Source organism: Anolis sagrei, chromosome 6 (assembly GCF_037176765.1).
Source record: "Anolis sagrei isolate rAnoSag1 chromosome 6, rAnoSag1.mat, whole genome shotgun sequence".
In the NCBI taxonomy this organism is placed as follows: Eukaryota; Metazoa; Chordata; class Lepidosauria; order Squamata; family Dactyloidae; genus Anolis; species Anolis sagrei.
In genome coordinates, this window is record NC_090026.1 from 126,772,726 (window position 1) to 126,789,956 (window position 17,231).

Genomic DNA, 17,231 nt, shown 5'->3' on the forward strand with positions numbered 1-17,231 from the left:
CCTTTATTATTGCTTAAGTCTTCAACAAACAATCAAATACTTCTTAGATCCTCAACAAATTAAACAAATGCTTCAAGGCTTTGAATCAACTGGTGGACACCTTGCTTGGAGAACTATTTCTTTCTTTAACAAGGAAAACCCTTTTTGACCCCTCCCGGGCAATCTGTTTTCTAGGCTCTGCTGGTGTGGACCCTACTCCCGGCTCCAATTGCTTCTGGTTACCCGAGTAAACCTACCAGCCAAGACCTTGTAGATTTTCCAGCTGGAGTCCTTTTGGATTTTCTCCACGAATGATGTGGATCTGTATCTTTAACCCCAACAAGGGTTGTGCTTAAAACTGTTTTCCTTAGAAGCTTTAGGGCTGTTTCCCCCGGATGTTGTGAGAAACGAAGCTTCTCTACAGGTGGGGAAAGCTCACGTCCTGTAACTGGGCTTCCAAAACTGAAAGACTGCCTGAAGTCTTTCTTTTCCCTCCCAGAGCCCTAGGGAAAGGGGCGGAACTAAAGAACATAATGATGATTGACAGCTCATTGGCCCTATAATTGCAGAGCAAGGGAAACCACCTTATTGCAAAATGCATGGAACCTTGGAATACATGCAAACACTCAATAGAACAGTGGTTCTCAACCTGGGGTCCCCAGATGTTTTGGTTCTACAACTACCAGAAAGCCCAGCCAGTTTACCAGCTGTTAGGATTTCTGGGAGTTGTAGGCCAAAAACGTCTGGGGACCCCAGGTTGAGAACCACTGCAATAGAAAGAAAATGAAGTAGGAGCTCCTGGTACAGCCGTACCAGCACAAAGAGCATTCTGAACCCCACCAACGATAGAACTGGGCCAAACTTCTCACACAGAACCCCCATGACCAATAAAAAATACTGTGTTTTCTGATGTTCTTTGGCAACCCCTCCAACACCCCCTCTCAACCCCCCAGGGGTCCCAACACCCAGGTTGAGAAACACTGCCCTGGAGACTAGAGCATAATGAAGCAATGGACTGAAGCTCTTGTTAATGTAAGATTAGTGTAATGTGAATGTTTAAATGTAATTTTGTGCAATGCCTGTGAATGTAACCTGATTGCATTAGCAGAGAGTGTATTGACACTGAAAGAGTTAATCCGTCAAGCCTGTAGTGAACTGTGAAATTGTGACCCTGAGTGTGCCTGGAACGCGTAGGGAGGATCCAGAAATAAGATTTCGGTGCTTTTGTCTTGTTTCTGTTCTTTTTGGTTGGGCATCAATGTGAGTGTGTGCTGTATATTTGCTGTACTCAGTAAAGCTATATGTTTGATTTTACTCTCAAAGTCTCAAAGTGTCCGTTCTTCTAAGCTTCAAAGCTTCTGTCGCACTCTGACAGCTCTTTCTTTAGAACACTTCCAAACAGAGGCTGGATGGCCATCTGTCAGGGATACATCATTTGTGCTTTTCCTGCATGGTTGTGGGTTGGACTAGATTCCCATGTGGTCTCTTCCAACTCTATTCAAGGTGCTGGCGCTGGCCTATAAAGCCCTAAACGGTTCCGGCCCAAGATACCTATCTGACCGCATCTCGGCCTATGAACCCACCAGGACTTTGAGATCTTCCAGGGAGGCCCTGCTCTCTATCCCGCCGGCTTCTCAAGCACGGTTGGTGGGGACAAGAGATAGGGCCTTCTCGGTGGTGACCCCTCGGCTGTGGAACGCCCTTCCTACGGACATTAGGCTGGCACCATCTCTCATGGCATTCCGAAAAAAGTTGAAGACCTGGATGTTTGTGCAGGCGTTTGAGTAATCTAGTGCAATATTGGTAATTGAACATAGGAATGGAACAATGGACGACGAACCTGGACTACGCTTTGATGATGAGACGATTGGACTGGTTATTGTAATAATTGTTTAGCGTAATTGCTTGTTGTTATTAAGTGGATAATGTGTTAAGTGGTCAATTGTTATATGTGCATTGAATTATTGCTGTTTTTATTGTGTGTAAACCGCTGTAAGTCGCCTTCGGGCTGAGAACAGCGGTATATAAGCAAAGCAAATAAATAAATAAATAAATAAAATATTATTCTAGGATTCTATGATACAAATTATAGGAAAAGAGATTGCCTCTAAACATCATGAAGAACTGTATGACAGAACGAGTGGAATATACAATCTGTGAGTCCAATAGTCTCCTTCTCTAAAAGTTTTTAATCAGAGGTTGGATGGCCATCTGTCGGGAATTCTTTGATTGTGTTTTCCTACCTTTCTGTGGGTTGGACTGGATGGTCATTGGAGTCTCTTCCAACTCTATAATTCTATGATTCTATCATTCTACACTACTTTCTCCGCACAAAAATATACCCAGAAAGGCAAGAAAAAGGCGGGGGGAGAATTTTTACATTTGGGTTATGTTTCCAAGGCAGCCACGAGGATTTAACATTACTACGGCTGCTAAAAAGAGAATGCATTAAGGCTCAAAAGACGAAGAAATGGATGTGGTTCAGTGTATCTGGTTGATTTTGTAAAATGACATACGTGGAGGTTCGGCATAACAATGGGATCTCAGCAACTTTATGAGTACAGATTAGTCAGTATTGTGAGGGGAAAAAATCACCTGCTGGAAAGATGTTGTTCTCACCTTATTTTTTTCAAGCTGTAGCAATTGTGGTGTAATTGCAGGTGTGGCTTCTTTTCTTGCATTAACCACCCTCTGAGGTGGGAATGTAAAGCTTGCTCACATGCAAGAGCAACAAAAGACTTCCAGACTTTTCCTCTGCACTTGGAGAGAGAAGAAAGAAAATATGCATTGGGAATGGCTGCCTTTTTTTGCACACTGGAACCCATTTTGCAGAAATTTCACTCAGGTTTTTCCAATGGGAATAATAAATTTTTGAGCAAAACCCAACATACTTTATTCACACATGTTACATTCCTTCTTTTTTCCTGTTTTGGCTGTTGTATTTATTTATTTGTTTGTTTGTTTGTTTAGAACTTTTATATCCCATTCTTCTCCACTTCCGTGGAGGGACTCGGAACAGCTTAGAACAGCAAGAATTCAATGCTACGCAATAAATGACATTTTAGAAACAACATGCAATTGGCTGCCGTTCATTTTCCGGTCCCAATTCAAGGTGCATGGGCTTACCTACAAAACCCTAAACGGTTTGGGACTCACCTACCTGCGTGACCGCATCTCTATGTACGATCCCACATGATCTCTTCATTCATCTGGAGACGCCCTGCTCACAATCCCACCTCCATCGCAAGCGCGATTGGTGGGGATGAGGGATAGGGCCTTCTCGGTGGTGGTCCCTCGACTCTGGAACTCACTCCCCAAGGATATTAGGCATGCCCCAACTTTGGCAGTCTTTAAGAGGAGCCTGAAAACGTGGTTGTTTCAGTGTGCCTTCCCAGAATATGGAAACCCAAGCAACATGTCCCTAATTGCACTTTACTAATGATCTAGGATTGTCTGCTCACTCCATCTCTCTCCAAATACCTACCCTAGTTATATGTCACCTTGTCATGCCCAGCATTTTTAAAATTTTAATTGGCCCGCCATAGGTTTTTAATGCGTCGTGGTGTTATTGCTACTGATTATTGCTTTGTTTATGAGTTTATTATTCTCTGTATTGTTGTTGTTTGCTTTTTTATTGATGTATTTGGGCTCGGCTTCTTGTAAGACGCACCAAGTCCTTCGGGAGATGGTAGCGGGGCATAAATAAAAGTTTATTATTATTATTATTATATACATAATAAATAAGTTATAAAATAAATATAAAAGACAGTTCGCCGAGTTAAAAACATCATCCAACTCAATCCAAACATTTTGGTCCAAAAACTCTTAGTCTTTACCAGTTCAGTCCATCAATCTGCGAATGCCTGGTTCCAAAGCCAGGATTGCTTCCTGAAGGTCAGGAGGGAGGGGGCAAACCTAACCTCATTAGGGAGAGAGTTCCATAGCCTGGGGGCCACCACAGAGAAGGCCTGTCTCTCTTCCCCACCAAGCGCGACTGAGAAGGTGGTAGGACTGAGAGCAGGGCCTCTCCAGAAGATCGTAAAGACCTTGATGGTTTATAGAGGAAGATACGTTTGGACAGATAAGGTGGGCCAGAAACATGTATATTTATTGTCAGTCAAGACAGTTTTAACCCCTTGATCAGTGAGAATTTCCAAGGGTGCATCCACATTCTAGAAATCCAAATGCACATATTAGGCATGTGCAATCGATTACAAAAATGTATTGTTGAAGGCTTTTATGGCTGGAATCACTGGGCTGTTGTAGGTTTTTCGGGTTCTGTGGTCATGTTCTAGAAGCATTCTCTCTTTATGTTTCACCTGCATCTGTGACAAGCATCCTCGGAGGTTGTGATGTTTGTTGGAAACTGGAAAATTGGGTTTATATATCTGTGGAAGGGAGAACATACAAACTATCTACAGACCCACTAAGAAAATCCAACAAATGCTATGTTCAGCTAAGGGCAAGAGGGATCCTCTCACCTCTGCAGGAGTTTATCGTCCACCATGCAGCTGTGGACAAGTCTACATAGGGACCACCAAACGTAGCATTGGCCAAACCCAAATCAAGGAACATGAAAGCCACTGCAGACCACTTCAACCAGAGAAGTCAGACAAAGCAGGGCACCTGATGAACCAGCCTGGACACAGCATTTTATTTGAGAACACAGAAATGCTGGACCACTCTCACAACCACCATGTTAGACTACACAGAGGAGCCATTGAAATCCACAAACATGTGGACAATTTCAACAGAAAGGAAGAAACCATGAAAATGAACAAAATCCGGCTACTAGTATTAAAAAAAACTCTAAAATTACAACAGCAAAACAACAGAGAGGAAGCAATCAGGGACATCTAATTACCTCTCAACAAAAGATTGCCCCAGGCACCAACAAGCCACACCAAACAACTGCCAGGCCATCAAATGCTAATCAAGGTGGTCAGTTGAAACATTCACACCTAGCTCCAATAGACAAGAATTCTTTGTCTCACCCTGGTCATTCCACAGATATATAAACCCATTTTCCTAGTTCCAACAGACCTCACTGCCTCTGAGGATGCTTGCCATAGATGCAGGCGAAATGTCAGAAGAGAATGCCTCTAGAACATGGCCATATAGCCCGAAAAAACCTACAACCCAGTGATTCCAGCCATGAAAGCCTTCAACAATACATTGAGCACAGAAATGTTGGACCACTCTAACAACCATCATGTTGGACTACACAAAAAAGCCATTTAAATCCACAAGCATGTGGACAATTTCAACAGAAAGGAAGGAACCATGAAAATGAACAAAATCTGGCTACCAGTACTCAACAAAACTCTAAAATTATAACAGTATTTTTTTAAAAAAAAAAAAAACTAAAACACAGGGGAACTCCAGCCAGGAAACAATCGGAAACACCAGGTCATCTCCCAACAAGGAAATTTCCCAGTCAATAACAGGGCACACCTAAAAACTGTCAGGCCATCATGTATATAAATAAAAATGTAATGTTCGTTTGAGGGATTAACAGAACTCAAAAATCACTGGACGAATTGACACCAAATGTGGACACAAGAGACCTAACAACCCAATGTATGTCCTTCACTCAAAAAAAATTGAGTTTGCCATTTGGGAGTTGTAGTTGCTGGGATTCATAGTTCACCTACAATCAAAGACCATTCTGAACCCCTCCAACAATGGAATTGAACCAAACTTGGCTCACAGTTCTCCCATGACCAACAGAAAATACTGGAAGGGTTTGGTGGGCAGTGTCCTTTGGTTTTGGAGTTGTAGTTCACCTACATCCAGAGATCACTGTGGACTCAAACAGTGATGGATCTGGACCAAACCCTACACAAATACTCAATATGCCCAAATGTGAACACTGGTGGAGTTTGGGGAAAATAGAATCTTGACATTTGGGAGTGGTATTTGCTGGGATTTATAGTTCACCTACAATCACAGAGCATTCTGAACCCCACCAACGATAGAATTGGGCCAAACCTCCCACACAGAACCCCCATGTGGGCCACAGCAATGCGTGGCAGGGGACGGCTAGTGTATAAATATGTGAAAAGGTGTCATGAGGAAGCAGGAGCAGACGTGTTTTGTGCTGCTTTTGAAACTGGGACTAGGAGCCATGGGTTCAAATTATCAGAAAGGAGATTCCACCTGAACATTAGGAGAAACTTCCTGACCATGAGAAGAGCTATTTTGCTTCAGAGTGTGGTAGAAGCCCCCCTCCTTAGAAACTTCTAAACAGAGTCTGGATGGCCATCTGTCAGGGGTACTTTGATTGTGCTTTCTTGCATGGCAGGGGGCTGGACTGGATGGCCCATGTGGACTCTCCCAACTATGTACTATGATTCTATGATTCTCCTTCTCTGGTTTTAAACAATTCATCCAATTACAAGTAACTAATTAATTGTAACTAGCTGCTTCCAAGCTCTTTGCCTTCATGTGAAAAGGAGTGAGAGAGGAATGGCAGTTCTGAACAGAAAGCAACAGAAAGGAAAGACTGTGCTTTCCATCATCATTCTCATGAAAATGATGTTGGGTTTTCAGAGTGAAAAAAAATAGGAATCAGTCCTATGGGAGTGTTGGTGTATTTCCTGAGCACTTTCTAGTTCAGCTTTCAAGTCCTGATAGCTCTTCTCACATATTTTATACTCTAACTCCCTCTATTTCCAGATGGAATAATTTTATCGTGTCAGTATCAACCAGACAATTGTATTACATTTTTAACAAATTTTTAACAATTAGACAAAACAGAGTTTGCAAGCTTGGTAGCTGATTAAATGTCCTTTGACCAGTATCTGGCCACTTGGAGTGCCTCTGGTGTTGCCGCAAGAAGGTCCTCCCTTGTGCATGTGGCAGGGCTCAGGTTGCATTGCAGCAGGTGGTCAGTGGTTTGCTCTTCTCCACACTCACATGTCGTGGATTCCACTTTGTAGCCCCATTTCTGAAGGTTGGCTCTGCATCTCGTGGTGCCAGAGCGCAGTCTGTTCAGTGCCTTCCAAGTCACCCAGTCTTCTGTGTGCCCAGGGGGGAGTCTCTCATTTGATATCAGCCATTGATTGAGGCCTGCCACTTTTGGACTCTCGCTTGCTGGGGTGTTCCAGTGAGTGTCTCTGTAGATCTTAGAAAGCTATTTCTTGATTTAAGTCATTGACATGCTGGCTGATATCCAAACAGGGGATGAGCAGGAGATGTGTCTGCCTTGGTCCTTTCACTATTGGCTGCTACTTCCCGGCGGATGTCAGGTGGTGCAATACCGGCTAAACAGTGTAATTTCTCCAGTGGTGTAGGGCGCAGACACCCCATGATGATGCGGCATGTCTCATTAAGAGCCACATCCACTGTTTTAGCGTGGTGAGATGTGTTCCCCACTGGGCATGTATACTCAGCAGCAGAGTAGCATAGCGCAAGGGCAGATGTCTTCACTGTATCTGGTTGTGATCCCCAGGTTGTGCCAGTCAGCTTTTGTATGATGTTATTTATAGTGCCCACTTTTTGCTTGATATTCAGGCAGTGCTCCTTGGAGGTCAGAGCACGGTCCAGAGTGACTCCCAGGTATTTGAGTGTGCTGCAATGCTCCAGTGGGATTCCTTCCCAGGTGATCCTCAGACCTCGGGATGCTTGTCTGTTCTTGAGATGAAAAGCACATGTCTTTGTTTTAGATGGGTTAGGGATCAGCTGGTTTTCCCTGTAATAGGCAGTAAGGGCGCCTAGAGCTTCGGAGAGCTTCTGTTCAGCCATCTCAAAGCTCCCTGCTTGAGCAGTAATGGCACGATCATCAGCATAGATGAAGCTCTCTGTTCCTTCTGGCAGTGGCAGAGAGAGGGAAATCAGACCAGCCTTCTCTAACCAGATGCTCCATTCAGGTCTTCAACTACGCTTCCTATTATTCCATCTTCTCATTCCAGAAGCAACCAGAAAATGGAATAATAGGAAGTGTAGTTCAAGACCTGAATGGAGCATCTGATTAGAGAAGGCTGGTCTGGTTTCCCCCTTAACTCCTTGCAAAAAGAACACACACGGTGCCTGAAAGTTTAATTATCATCTCTGACAAAAAATATTAAAGCAGTTCCTCTCTTTTTTATTGCATTACAGGATCGATACTGCTATTATGGGGCAAAGCAGTGTTCTCCCAGCTCACACCCTCCTTGCTCTGGGGGCGTGAAGAAAGATGTACCTGAGTCATCCCACAAGAGGCTCTTTTCCCGCTCCAGCTTCCACTCGGGAGGTAAGGACAAATTGCACATTTATCGCCGAGGCTTTGGATGCAGCAGGAGTTCAGAGTGACTAAGAGTCTGGCAGCCCACTCCGACTTTGGGGATTCATTTGCAAAAGGAGACTTAAAACCCATACAAGAAAAGTTGGTGGGAAAGTGACCCCATTCCCCCCATCCGATAGACTCTTTTATACCAAGAAGGGAGACAACTCCAAAATTATAGCAGTGGTATACCAATGAGACAGAAGTGGGAAATGACAGAGAATCTAGAGTTCTGGAAAGTCAATAGGGGCCACATAGACTGCCCCCCAAAACAAGGTAAAATTCTACTGGGAAGTTGTGTGATTGCTTTTTTACATTAACCGGGGCTGGAGTGGTGTACGCTAACCACCATTATCCCTCCAGTTGTCTCCAGTTAGGGTTAGGGTTGGAGTTGGTTGTTCGGGCCAGAATCTATTGCATAGCTAGTAGTTTACATTCAATTAACTCCGCAGGAAGAAGAGGAGTAGAAGGAACCCGCAAGCTTGCTTAATGAGCTGCTCTACTGCATTGATAATTGATTGATTCTTATTAGCTCAAGAATAATGCTTTCAAAAGTAACTTACTGCCAAAGCATGGGAAAGTTACAGGTTTCATTACAGCCCCCCAAATCTATGAGCAGAGAGTCTCTTTTTTATTTTTTAAAATGGGCTACTTGCATCAATAAGTCTGCAGATGGATCCAGGAACATCAGGACTTAAAATGATTTGCGTTGGATGCCAGCTAATTCCCTGCTTTCAAAAAGTTCAATTTGGCAAACGTGCAATTGTTAGCTAAGCAGGTCCAGTAGCTCATTGTGGAATTGACTGCGCTCCTTCGAGCGTCCCCCTGATATGTTTTGGAAAGACGTAAATTCGATTTACTGGAGTCGGAGAATAAAGGCCAGCGTCAGTTCTTATTACCGCTAACTCCACTCTAAATTGACTGCGGAAAAGAGTATTATTATTAAGCCCAAGAAATCATTATTAACCACCTCCACCACTGCCTGGTTTCCAGTGGCATATGTATTAAGTGTATATTAGAGGCATATGTATTAAGTGTATATTAAAGGTGCACAATGTGAATGAGAAATATCCAGTGCACAAGGGTGCAATGAGCTCAAGAATTCTCATTGTGCATCAGGAGGGTTCAGTGAGCATGAGAAGTGTTCAATGTACACCAGAAGTCTATCAAATTGTATCAGATGCACACAGTTGCAGATCAGGAGTACTTGATGGTCATCAGGAGCATCCAATGCATATCAAAAGCACTCAATGTAGATTAGAACACTCTTGCTTGTGACTAGATGTGCATCTCCACAATTCCCACCGATTCATTGAATTCCTACTCTGATCTACTGAACCAGTAGAGGATTTGACTGTCTGTCAGGCTTCTGCTGTATCTTCTCCAAAGGTAGACATATTCTGTTCTGGTACAGCTGTACCAGGAGCTCCAATTTTGTTTGCTTTGCATTGAATGTTTGTTTGCAGTCCTAAGTTTCAGAGACTCTGCAGATAGGTGGCTTCTTTTGGTTGCAGTTATAGGGCAAGCCACCTGTCCATCATCGTTGAGTTGGTCCTGCCCCTTGCTCAGGGCAATTGGGAAGGGAAGGGGGCCATTTTTTAGTTAGTCTCAGCTAGGAAGTCAATGTACAGGACATGTACAGACTTTCTCCTGAACAAAGGCTTCAACCCTTAAGACTTCCCGGGGGAGTCTTAAGAGCATCTAAAGATTCCCAAAGGTTCCAGAGAAACAGCCTTACAGCCCTGAGGAATTTCGGAGGGAATAACAGCTTTAAACACCAAGAACTCCAGCTAAGTGACTACAGGCCTACTGGTACGTCCACTCGGTTTTGAGACGCAGTTCAGCCCGGTAGTGGATCCACATCAGTCAGGTCTAGGTTCACAGTTGGCCTAGGAGGAGCTAGAAAGGGTTTTTCCTTGGAAGTAAAGCAAAGAAACAGTTAGAAGCCACCAGTTGTTTGAAGCCTGGAAGCATTTGTTTAATCTTTGAAGACAAAAGAAGTTTCTGTTTAATTGTTCATCAATAAAAGACTTGGTTGTATTTAAGCTCAAGCCTTCTAAAGACTGTTTAATGGGGGGAAATTCTCTAAGGGCTTCTCTTCGGGGCCCCTGGCTTCCTGTTGGGCTAAAGTTGCACGTCCTGTTTTAAAAGCACTTCATTTCAAGCCCAGCAGCGACAGAACATATTCCATCTTCATTGGAAGACAACCTCTTGTGGGGAGTTTGACATTTGGCATCTCTTAAATATAATACAGCAGTAGAAAACAAGGTTAATCCATCTTCTTCACAACAGATATTTAAAAATCAGATTTTGTTTTTATTTTGTGTTGAAAGCATTGCATGAAATAGTTTATCTGAAACTGATAAAATAACAGGAAAACAAGCTGCTAAATAGCTTTAGACCAAAAAGGGGCAACAGCTGTAAACAATTCTTCCTCTGTGTATGATGCAAGACATTGTGGGCATGCATACAGATGCAGAGTTGTTTGTTCTGCTCCACAGTTGAACAAGATGGAGGATTCTTCTAGGTCATGCCATTTAGCCAGGTTGTCTTTTGAGTCTGTCCAGGGACTTCCAAGTTGTCAATTCTTGGTTTGCCCTGGAGGAAGACCCTCGTGGGGAGCGGGGGGGGGGGGATCCAGTTGGAATTGACTGATTTTGCTGCCCATTCTTGCTGTTGCTGAAGTAACATTTAGAGGAGTGGTAGTTCTCATGACAGACTTTGTATTTCTAGGTACAAATGTTAGAGACTGGGAATTTATGGTGACAGGCCCAGAAGGCAAGGGAGGAAATGAGATTCCGATGAGGTTTTTCAACAAGGCTTTATTTCAAGTTGATCAACATGAGATGAATAGCCTCTTGACCATCCTGGTCAAAGAACAAAGACCATTCACCCTTTGTGTCGCACTTAACAATGGTTTTATATTAAACTTGTAAAAACAACACGTAAGCAACTTCTGATTGGTTGTTCTGTTTCTACCATTATAGCATATTCATGTTTTTGTTGAATGTTTGACCCTGAGCTGTAATTTTACCTATCTGTAAGCTTGCTTATCCAAGGCAGAAAGAATTTCGTGGGAGTAGATCTGCTTGTGTCTGAGCACAGGCAATTATTTTTTCCTATCAGCAGCAGCTGTTGGCAAGCAAAGCTCTCTCAATAGACAGGGATTCTGGGACTTGTAATAACTGGAAATTTATTTTTCTTAATCACGTTCCTATATTCCCTCCTCTTCTTGTTGCTAAGCGAAGCCTTTGAAGCGAGCGTTGCAATCAGTAGTATAAACAATATCATTGTCTTTTGTCATAGCCATCTCTATCTTTGTTCTATTTTTTCATGTGAGCCAGGCAGTGTCGACATTCGCATGTATAGGGTTCTATGCAGGGATATCATATTTTTAGCAGTTATTGAATCTATAAGGCTTTGAGTTATCAAGCCTTCTTTTTCATCAAAGTAAAACAGCACAAGAATATCAATAGCATTATGACAATTACAATTTGAGACATAACCAAACTTTTAACCATTGTAAGTCTGGAAACCATGATGTGTATATCTTGGAAACATCTTTTCATTTTGCAACAAAATGCATAGACCCCCTTCTCTGTTTAGGTGGTCTATTGTCAATCTGTGTTGCATCTGGGTGTCTTTTATCGTATCGTTTGTCAATTTCTCTAGTTGTGCTGAAATGTGTTAGTGTTATTTTAATCTATGGAAACAAGATTGCACCAATTCTTTGTGATCCAGTGAAGTATGCATTGTCAGTGTCATTGTTATGTGTCACTTTGTGCCCTTTGAACTCAGGCCCATCCAAATTGTTTTGTCCTATGTCTCAAGCGGCTGTTGTATCAAAGACTCTCAATCTGGAAGAAATCAGGGATTAAGTTGTACATGTGCCATTTCAGACTGGGGCAGTATCTTTCCTTCTTGCCCAACTTCTGTAAATCCAGTAGAATCCTGGCCCAATCTTGCCAGTGTCTTTATATGTATGTTGCAATGCAATGCGGAATCATCTGCACATGTCAAATTCTGTTTAGTGGTATCGGTCTGTGTCTTATATATCTGACAGGAGTATAGTGATGTCACGTCTATGGTATTGTCCCAATTGGACATGGGGCACGGTCATAGTGAGATGTCTTTTCTGTCAGTGAGGTTTGGGCTGAGCTAAGTGGTGCACAAGGGCGTACAAAGGTGTAAGGGGGTGAAGACCTCCCCTTTTTCAAATTGAATTAACTGGGATCATCTGTCTGATCAGTTGTCTGTTGTATGGTTATGGTGTTTAAAAGTGAGCTGTTTGTTCGTATCATACCCAACAGACCTGTGTTTGCAATCTTTTTGCAATGGAATTTACCAATTGGTGGAGGGTATCTTTCTCCCATTCTGTTGACATCACATTTTCTAAAACACAGTTGTAAACACTTGACTGAAACAGTATAAACAAATGAAAGCTTATCAAGCTTAGCAATCAGAACGAAATGGTAACAATAACCACTTTAACGATTCAGCAATATAAATCATTCAACTTAAAAAGGATATACTCTTTAGTAAAATTTGATCAAGTCCAGTTCTTGCTGTCTGGCCCAAATGTGGCCATGCACATATGTGAAATCCAGTTTTCATTATCAGGACCAAACGTGGCCACACTCATGTGTATCCAACCTTTATGTCTCTTTAGTCTCCTGTATAAAGGCAATCTGAGTCAAACTGGGGATGTGTTCCCCTTCTTGATTGAAGAAATTAGTCTATTAAATTCCAGGTAAAATGAAGAAAGTCTCTATGTCCAACAAGTCTCTACATCCAGCAGTCTCTAGTCTCTAAAGTCAGTCTCTGTGTAAAGAAAGTCTGTAAAATAAAGTCATCATATCTCACGTCTTTAGCTTGTCTTATCCAGCAGGTGGTGCTTTGGATAGGCTCCTGTATTTTGGACTCCCGTTAGGCTTCCCAGCTGGCTATGATGCCTTTTGGATATCCAATTTAGGATCTGGGTCTCATACCAGGAGCTCAAGAGCTGAAAAAGATAAATAGAAAGATAGTGAGAGAAAAGGGGGAGGGGGATATTGATTACCCATCTGTCGGTTTTCGTCGATAGCTTTCACTCCATTCATTGGCGGGCCTCCACAATCTCTCACTTCGAAGTCCTCTCGACCATTCTCCATCCTTTTAAACAACTCTTTACGGTTTTCTTTTCCAATTCATCTTTTCTATGATTCATCTCACATTTCTCTGTCCATCTATTGCAAGCAATCCTTTATCATTCCATCTTCGACTTGCTTTTCCAACTTCAACCTGCTTTTTTTTTTTTAAACTAAATAAACAGTTTAACCTTTTTGCTGGTAATGTCTCTCAAATCTGGCAAAAAAACAAAAACAAAAACCTTCTTGTTCCTTTGTAAGGCATTGTCTTTTAAATCTGGCAACTCCAGGGCAAACTGCCCTGTCTTTCTGGTTCAATGTCCCATTTTAGAATTAATTCTTTCAGTAACTTTGTAGAGGGATTGGGTCAAAATAACAAAATCTGTAGAGGTATTTTGTCCTATGTTTGAAGAAAGCTGTGAAATATAGCCACCTCGGGCTAAGAACTATAATAGAGGCTGGATGGTCATCTGTCAGGGGTGATTTGAATGTAATATTCCTGCTTCTTAGCAGGGGGTTGGACTGGATGGCCCATGAGGTCTCCCCCAACTCCCTGATTCTCTGATTCTCTGATTTATGTCCAGGGTTATTGTATCCACATAAAAGTAAATTCTGTTGTAAAAATCAATTGCTGGTTTCCTTTTGAATCAAATACCAAACCAAACAAACAAAAACAATGTAAAGAACTCTGTTTAACAATCAATGTCTCGCGACTTGACTTTTAAAAAGGCAGTTTTGTTTTGTTTTAACTTAAAACATATTTTATCCGTTGACATCTTGAGGGAGTTTCTATGTATTTCTAACATAAAACCACAGCGGTCACCCCACCGTCATATGAAGAAGAAAAACCATCTAGTTATCTTGTATCTCCAACAAAACAACAGAGAGAAGGAGCGAAGAAGGAGGGGTTGAATCCTCCCTCAAAAGAAAATGCATTTGAAATTCCACAACTCCTAGCAAGTTGTTGTCCTGAGACAAAATCAGACTCTCCGAAAACACCTTTTGTCCCAAACAAATTTTAGACATGGATCCTGTGCCTCTTCTTTGTCTCAAGAGAAGTTGCAGGGAAATCCCTATTTTCTGTAAATTATTAGCTCTCACACAGTTTCTAGTGTGGCATCTTTAAATAGCTAAAAGAAAAAGTTTAAACTTTCAACATCTGAGGATGCCTGTCATTGGTGCAGGCAAATTGTCAGGAGAGAATGCTTCAGGAACATGGCCATTCAGCCTGAAAAACTTATAACAACCCAAACTTTAAACTTGGTCCACACACAGATGTAACTTTCCCCTTTCGGCACAAGCCTCAAAATGTCCCAACCTGCAAGGAGTTAATGTCCATCAGCAGTTCATAAAGGAAGGGAGGGCAAAATGAAGCATTTTCCCCTTTGAACCAGAAAGCTACAAGGAGCTCTGGTAAGCATTCATAAATTTGAACACAAAAAATCCAAAACGGTATTAGATACTTTTAAAATGTACCATTCATAACCATTTTTTTCTCTTCTGCCAGAGAATGGCAGGAGAACACCATGTTCTTTTCCAGTTATCTCTCTTCTGGCTCTGTAAAGCAGGAGCCCTCCACATAGCATCCATTTTAAAACAGCTCTTAAAAAAAACATTTTAAAACTCCAGCACATGATTTCACTCTCTCATGACATACAGTTGCTTTAAACATAAGAATTATTTCCATTTTCTTGAGCAAAAATAAAGTTAGAACTCCAGTTTTAAAAATGCACTCTTAAAACACAGTCAATCCATTTCATTTGATCCCATCCTGGCTGGTACCAATGTAAGTTCTTAAATAGCCTGCTTTTTTTAAAAAAAACTTTTTAACACAGAAAACGAGTTTGTTTTTGGGTCTTTTTTCCTTTCCAATTCCTGGCACCCAAGGGGCGAATTCTTCATGTTATCTCAGATACATATTCATAGTGCAAGATTCATTTTTCATAGACACAGAACACATTAGGATTTTAAACATTTCAGAAAATGTCACATAGCATAATATTCATTCTCCAAATTCACACACATACAATGCTTGTTAGTTGTTAGGCTTTTTGTACGTTCACACACAGAGGAAGAAACCTCATTCACACACACACACACGCATACACACACACAAACTTTTTTCCCCCCTTTGCACACAGAACAGAGAACATCAAACTTTTAAAGATCACCCGTTTTGTCATTACCCAAATTTTTTACATTTTAAAAACACAGTTTTTCAAATGGCAGCATTTTGAACATACATCAATTCCCATTGAATCAGTATTTTTGTTTCTTTCTTGTTTGAATCCTTCAAACACAATTAACATTCCATATATACCTTTCAGTTCAACATGTCTAAGTTTCTCTTGTAAAATATCAATTACATCATTTGAATGCACAAATTTCAAACTCAGTCCCGTGTCATTTAGACATACATATCTCAAGTGATCTGCCAACTTACACAAAGCTCTCTCTTTTTAGCACATACTTCCATCAAACACATTCCTATCCTTTTCTGAGCACCGGAACAACAGATTTCCATTTGAAATAACAAGAATCCAACTCCTTTTTCTCACTTTCCTTTTCACAAAACAGCGCTTCAGACATGCACAAATCTCAATCCAGTGTTGCAACACACAGACACACACAATTTATTTCTACAGTTCCCTGACATGGCAAACTGTTTAAACTTCCAAGGGGTCAATTCCTCCCCCCCCCCTCTGTTTTGTTTCTCTTCTTCTTCTTTTTTTTTCTTTTCTTTTTCCAAGGGAGCAATGCCTAACTCGGTCTTGGGGCACCCTCACGAGTCAGCTATCTGGGGGATTTCTGTTCCTTCCCCCCCCTTGCCTCCCTCCAGCTAGCTTTTTTCCCCAGGAACAAGGCCTTACAACCCACACACGACGGTGCTCCTCTGGAATGCCTGGTTCCTCCTTCCTCCGACCTGTCGGCAGTCTTCAAGCGTTGTTGAACCTCTTTCTCGGCAGAGACAGACAGGACACACTCTGTGGCCGCAGGGTGTAGAGCCACCGGTCAATCAGAAGGGGCCCCGTTCTCAGCGCACTCTTTACACCGCAGCCAAGAAGAGGTGCTGTTGCCCTGAGTTTCCAAAAACCATCTCTTCCCCCTCCAGCCAACGGGCACTCACCACCCAGATCTCGGTGGAACCTCCAAAATGTTAGAGACTGGGAATTTATGGTGACAGGCCCAGAAGGCAAGGGAGGAAATGAGATTCCGATGAGGTTTTTCAACAAGGCTTTATTTCAAGTTGATCAACATGAGATGAATAGCCTCTTGACCATCCTGGTCAAAGAACAAAGACCATTCACCCTTTGTGTCGCACTTAACAATGGTTTTATATTAAACTTGTAAAAACAACACGTAAGCAACTTCTGATTGGTTGTTCTGTTTCTACCATTATAGCATATTCATGTTTTTGTTGAATGTTTGACCCTGAGCTGTAATTTTACCTATCTGTAAGCTTGCTTATCCAAGGCAGAAAGAATTTCGTGGGAGTAGATCTGCTTGTGTCTGAGCACAGGCAATTATTTTTTCCTATCAGCAGCAGCTGTTGGCAAGCAAAGCTCTCTCAATAGACAGGGATTCTGGGACTTGTAATAACTGGAAATTTATTTTTCTTAATCACGTTCCTATACAAAGATTACTGCAGATGCAGACTGCAGCCAGGAAATCAGGAGACACTTACTTCTTGGGAGGAGAGCAATGTCCAATCTCAATAAAATAGTGAAGAGTAGAGATATCACACTGGCAATGAAGATCCGCATAGTTAAAGCAATGGTATTCCCTGTAGTCACCTATGGATGTGAGAGCTGGACCTTAGGGAAGGCCGAGCAAAGGAAGATCGATGCTTTTGAACTGTGGTG

At 42.0% G+C, this 17,231-nt stretch overlaps 1 long non-coding RNA gene across 1 annotated transcript; it reads right to left on the reverse strand.

The window, feature by feature from the left end:
- Positions 1–11,044: 11,044 nt before the first annotated feature.
- On the reverse strand, positions 11,045–16,993 carry LOC137097401 (uncharacterized). The gene is made up of 2 exons (XR_010910206.1): positions 16,246–16,993; positions 11,045–13,244 (listed from the first exon to the last, which is right to left on the reverse strand). It is a non-coding gene; the product is annotated as an uncharacterized lncRNA (long non-coding RNA).
- Positions 16,994–17,231: the final 238 nt, after the last annotated feature.